The sequence below is a fragment of the Ascaphus truei genome, unplaced genomic scaffold (genome assembly GCF_040206685.1).
Source record: "Ascaphus truei isolate aAscTru1 unplaced genomic scaffold, aAscTru1.hap1 HAP1_SCAFFOLD_1539, whole genome shotgun sequence".
Taxonomy (NCBI): Eukaryota; Metazoa; Chordata; class Amphibia; order Anura; family Ascaphidae; genus Ascaphus; species Ascaphus truei.
This window is the reverse complement of record NW_027454427.1, coordinates 57304-63303: the sequence shown is the minus strand read 5'-3', so window position 1 is coordinate 63303 and position 6000 is coordinate 57304. Positions and strand designations below refer to the sequence as shown.

The 6000-nt window shown below is 42.7% G+C and overlaps 1 long non-coding RNA gene across 3 annotated transcripts in view; it reads right to left on the bottom strand.

Annotated features, from left to right (window-relative positions):
- Positions 1–820: 820 nt before the first annotated feature.
- The window catches only part of LOC142476240 (uncharacterized), a 38392-nt gene continuing 33212 nt past the window's right edge, over positions 821–6000 (bottom strand). For 2 of the 3 annotated variants that reach the window (XR_012791466.1, XR_012791464.1), the window contains 2 exons: positions 4593–4702; positions 2211–3221 (listed from right to left, as the gene is read on the bottom strand). This is a non-coding gene — a long non-coding RNA (uncharacterized LOC142476240). Of the gene's footprint in view, positions 960–2210; positions 3222–4592; positions 4703–6000 lie in introns of those variants that run through there. The other variant, XR_012791465.1, reaches the window with a different exon arrangement.

The window sequence follows — 6000 nt, the reverse complement described above, 5'->3', positions numbered from 1 at the left end:
AACCCTGGGCCAAACAAAAGTAGAAAAATAATCCTAAGTGTCAACCCTAACCCTAACTTTGAACCCTAACCCTAACTCTTCTCTGATTGGTTAGTACCCAAATGAGTCACATACCTAAATTTTCGTATTCCCCTATAACCCTGGGCCAAACAAAAGTAGAAAAATAATCCTAAGTGTCAACCCTAACCCTAACCCTAACTTTGAACCCTAACCCTAACCCTAACTTTGAACCCTAACCCTAACTTTGAACCCTAACCCTAACTCTTCTCTGATTGGTTAGTACCCAAATGAGTCACATACCTAAATTTTCGTATTCCCCTATAACCCTGGGCCAAACAAAAGTAGAAAAATAATCCTAAGTGTCAACCCTAACCCTAACTTTGAACCCTAACCCTAACTCTTCTCTGATTGGTTAGTACCCAAATGAGTCACATACCTAAATTTTCATATTCCCCTATAACCCTAACCCTAAGTTTGAACCCTAACCCTAACCCTAACTTTGAACCCTAACCCTAACTCTTCTCTGATTGGTTAGTACCCAAATGAGTCACATACCTAAATTTTCATATTCCCCTATAACCCTAACCCTAACCCTAAATTTTCGTATTCCCCTATAACCCTGGGCCAAACAAAAATAGAAAAATAATCCTAAGTGTCAACCCTAACTTTCAACCCTAACTCTTCTCTGATTGGTTAGTACCCAAATGAGTCACATACCTAAATTTTCGTATTCCCCTATAACCCTAACCCTAATTGAGGGAGCAAATGTATAACTCAACCTGAGGGGGAGGTATAGCACGAAAGCTTGCACAGCAGCTGATGAAGATTATAGTCTTAAAGTTACGTGTACCTGTCAGGGCATTCAAGAATGTCAATTCTCACAAGTGCAGAGTTTATGATAATGCTGAATCCAGTTCCCCTCCAATTTAATTTTAATATAACTTTTTCATTCTTCATTACTGCAAAAATCAAACCAAAAAAGAACACATTGTATAACTATTTTCCAAATGGATTGAATGGCATATTCAACATTGACTGTGTAATGCCAATACACCCCACTCACTCGTAGTGAAGCACATACTGTACCAGTGTTGAAAGTAGGCTGGTACAGTCAGGCAAAACAATAAGTGCGTGTACTAAGTACCTTTATGAATTAAAAGGACATTTAAATCTCACGGTCTCTCTCCATCTCCGCAACAGTGCGGGCGTCACATCAGTGACATGGATGCACATATATGGATAAGCCCATATTAAGGCCTCACACGTCACTGATCAGACCCAGCTGTGTATGGATATATGCAAAGAAACAGGGAGATGCAAGGAAAGGGAGGGAGAGAGACAGGGAGAAGGGAAACGGAGGCACGGATGGAGAGAGGGAGTTCTTCCCAGCTTCTGCGGGCCTCTCTCTTCCACTGGTGCATGCCGGGAGCTGGTCCAAACATCCACAAAGTGTGTGTGTGTATTATTGGTTGTATTTTATGGGGGTAGGAGGTTAGTGTGTATATTGTGTGTGTGTGGAAGTATAATATTGTGTTTAGGATATTAGAGTGTGCATATTATGTTGAGGTGCAGAGGAGAGTATTAGATTGTGTATCTTGTGTATGGGGTATTGTGTATATTGTGTTTGGAGCTATAATATTATTGGGGAGATATTATATTATTGAGGAGGTATTATAGTGTGTATTGTGGGGAGAATTAGTGTGTGTGTTGTTTGGGAGTGATATTCGGGAGGATTGTGTGTGCAGAAGGAAGAATGAGTGAGGGGGGAGTAAGGGAGCAGGATTGAATGAGAGGGGGTCATTGAGTGATAGCGGGGAGGGGAGGGAAGAGTGGGTGTAGGAGGGAGCAGTGCAAGAGACCGTCGGGGGCAGAATACATGGTGAGAAGGGAGGCTGCCTAGAAGCATAAAAATCTACTTCACCACTGTTCTGTACTCTCTTCAATACTCTGTGTTACAGATCTCTCTGGCAAGAAATGGGGTCCAATGGCAAAGACTGCTCTAAATAAGATAATATAAATGAACACAGAGAGAAATTCCAAAGAGTAACCCAAGAAAATACAAGTGAAATCTAATCGTAAGGTAATTAGTCCCATTAAGTGAAATACATAAAGGAATAGTCCATAAAAAAGCACAAAGGAAAAAAATAGGAGTACTTTATTGTGATGTTACATTTCAGAGAATATAAAATTATAGGAAAACAATTCCACTTTGTTCAGAAAACCAGAAAGTCTTGGTCCCAGGTGGACTGAATTTTTATTGCAAATAAGTTCCTTAATACACAAGTAAAGAATATAGTTACTTATTCTATTCTCTACTGTAAGACGTGCCACATTGCCCAATATTTGGGTACAGTGCCCAGATTGTGACCATGCACTACAGAGGTGAGATTCCCCCAACTCCAATTTGCTACACACTCCAAGAGAGATTATTGTGATCAGAGGTGGAATGAGAGGGGTGAGAAGGGTCACTGCCCAGGGAGTAGCCTGACAGGGGGTACAGAAATCTCTTTTGGTGCATATATTGCGGAGCTGCATTGATTGACTTGTCAATCAGCTCTGCTGCCTATCCCATTGACATCATGATCCGGCACTGTGATCAGCTGCAGCGCTGACCCAGGTGTGTTAGTGCAGCACTTTACAGGGAGGGAACAGAGGTTGTGGATGACAGATGCTGGGGATAGGCCATGAGTACGGGCCAGAGTAAGGTGGAGACTTTCTGTACTCTGCATACAGGACACTGCATGCATGACAGTGTCTGTGTGTGTGTGTGTGTGTGTGTGTATTCCAAGTGTCAGTGTGCATAAGTAAGTGTGCTCTGTAAGTATGCCTGTGTGGCAGGTGTAGGGGGGTGGTTCAGCTGGAGGAACTTATCCAGGCACAAAAGCACATAGATGCCCCAGATTATACCACCCCAAATGCTGATAATATCCTGCTGCACTTTACAGAAGATGATGCAGATGTCAGTGGGTGGTGGGTTCATTAAATCCATCCATCATATCATAGCCACACTGTGCATATGATGTACTGAATCAATCACAGGAAGACATCTCCATGGTAGGGGTAGAAGTTAACAGAATATGTCCAGCACTGTGGTGTGTAGCCCATAAATAATAATTGTGCACATTACAGAACATACTTGCAACTGCAAGATCATTTTGCTGCTTGTAGTGTTTGCTCTTGTCCTGTGCAGTGTTGTCGTAGATCCGTCTCTTCAGTGTTCACTGCAATAAAAGTAAGACATTGCATTAATATTACAGAAGTTTGGTAGCTGAAATCCCACTATGCTGCAGACATTTTCCCTTTGCATAAGATTCTTGTGATTATATCTCAATGATGATCAATAACAACTACATCATAACACAGCCGCTCAATACAAAATATGTATTTGCTATCAATGGTCATGGAGGCCAAACGTCACACAATGTACAGATATACTGCTGCGGCCGAGTTTATTCGAGCATTTGCCCGTTCTTGGCCGCAGCAGTAACCTGGCGCACGCCGGAGGGTGCCGGGCCCACGCCGAAGCAGCGGAGGAGCGCCCTCCGATCGGGGCTTTCTCCCTTCCGCTGCCGGGTCCGTCGGGTCCCCCGGAACCCCCTGCCGCTGTCCCCCACATCGCGGGACACCAGTGCTCCCTCGGGGAGCCCTGGACGCGCGTGCAGGGGGCGCAGGCACCCGCTGACGCGTGACCGTGCATCGGTGATGCGCGGCACACTGAGGGAGTGCGGCTAGCACGCCGGGGCATCCCCCGGCTTGCGGTGCTAGCCGTGCTTCAATAAAACGTGTCGTTAGTGTAGCAAGGATTATTTCTTCCTCTGGTGAATTATGATGGGATGTGTTGTAAGATTCTGCATTAGTAGCATCACTGAATCTTTTGGAAACTGAGTAATAGTCTATGTTTTAATGCAATATTATGGATGATCAGCCGGTAAAATAAAGCTTACTGTTTCTGTAGCCATGCTCTACCCATGATGTGCTGAATCAATGACTGCAGAGTGATTCAGAGTGGTAAACATGACTGGAACTCATCTCTGAATAGAGGACAGAACAGCAGTGCAGAGTAGGAGGTGAATGTATCTCAAATGGAAGACTTAGTAGCTGTGTGGGGAGTAGACAGTACAGACTGATCAAATAAATAGTTAAAGGAGTATCTTCAACATTACTTGGCTTTGTTATCCACATTGAAGTTTCTCTTGTTTTTTCTGTTCTTTAAATCACTACTACTGATGCCATGTGTAACCTGTACTGAGAGATATACTCTACTGGCCTAGATGAAACCATATGATGCAAACAGGATTCATCCCACTCCAGATTCATATGATTGCACCACTTCAACCTTTAATAAAACACATAGAACTACAGCAGTGCGCTACTGCACATGTTCTTGTTATGAATGGTAGTAGATGTGGTCCTTGGGTCAATACTTCATACAGCAGCCACACTCTACTCATGATGTATTGAATCAACAAAAACCTGCATGGTACAGATCACAGGAAGGGTAGAGTAGAGGGGAATATGTCCAATGCGAAACCCTTAGCAGCTGGATTGTGTGGAGTCAACAAAACGACAAATACTAAATGAGAAATATACACATTGCTTATCTGTCTCTGTGTAGTCATTTTCCTCCTCTTCAACTGTCTTTCAAAATTTCTCTTCTGACAGAAAAGAAACACATGGCTTCAATATTCACTGTTCTTCCCTCCTGAAATAAAAGTTAAGCATTGCATGGTTATGATCATACATACAATGAACCTTGCGCCAAACCATGTGATCCAAAGTAAATCCACCTCCCTCCCATAGCTGGGTTCCTTCTAGAGCTTCTACCACACAAGTCATTAATGTTCGTGACACTGTACTGCAGTCACAGTCTGCACACAAAGTACTGAATCAATTACATCACACTGAAAAGGCAGTCTACATGATGCAATAGTTAACCATAATAACTCTATCATGCAAATGACAGGAAAACCTATATGTATATCATTAGGGGAGAGGGGAAAAATAATTAAAAAATAAGTGCGACAAATAAAAACAGATTATAGGAAAGTAAATCCTTGCCCTGGGAACTTTACAATCTAATAGAAATGTTAGAAGACTTAAAGAGAGGCAGCAGTTGGGGGAAGAAGTGCAGTAGATGACAATGCTTGTCCTTAATGGTGGGTACAATTAGTAGAAAGCACATCTTGGGAACAATAGTTGGTAGCAGTGACTGTGGGTGTGGGACAGTAGCCACGAGTCAAAGTTTTTGAAATGCTTGATTTAAGTCGTGAATTTTAAGATTGGTCTTACATGTGGGTGGAAGAGGTTATGTTGGCATATACTGAGTGTGAGGAAGTTTCACATGTACGGTGCAGTGATGGAAAATGGTTTCAGGCAAGTGAGAGAACAGTAGAGGTGAAAGAAGTTTACAGGAGACAGTTATGGTTATAGTGCAAGAGACAAGTAAGGGCATAACGAGAGATCAAAGATGATATGCAAGAAGGAGCAGATTAATGGAGAGCCTTAACAAAAAGGTAAGGGGGAGAACTTTGTAGGTGATACAAAAACTTGATGGGATGCCAGGACAGGGATTTAAGGAGATGAGCAGAGACTGTTGTGGGAGAAAGTGAGATAATTCAAGCAGCAGAGTTTTGCATAGGAGAAAGTTGTGAAGCATGGAGGCCTGTTAGTAGTATGTTAAAATAACCTATAGGATAACAGTATACATTGGAGCTTTAGCAGTAGGTTGAGAGGGGAAAGGGAAGATCTTGGCAATATTACAGAGAAAGAGGCAACACATTTTACCCATAGCCGTGCATGTGTATGGAGATGGAATTGAAGAGCCAAATGTTACTCCTATGCAACATGTTTGATGACAAGATAGATGGTAGTACTGTTTACTGTGATGGAGAAAGGGGATAATATGAGCCCAGTTTTAGACATTAAGTTTAAGGCAGTGGAGTGCCATCCATGAGCATATAGCCAGGAGACAACCCAAGAGTAGGGACTGGATTGCAGGAG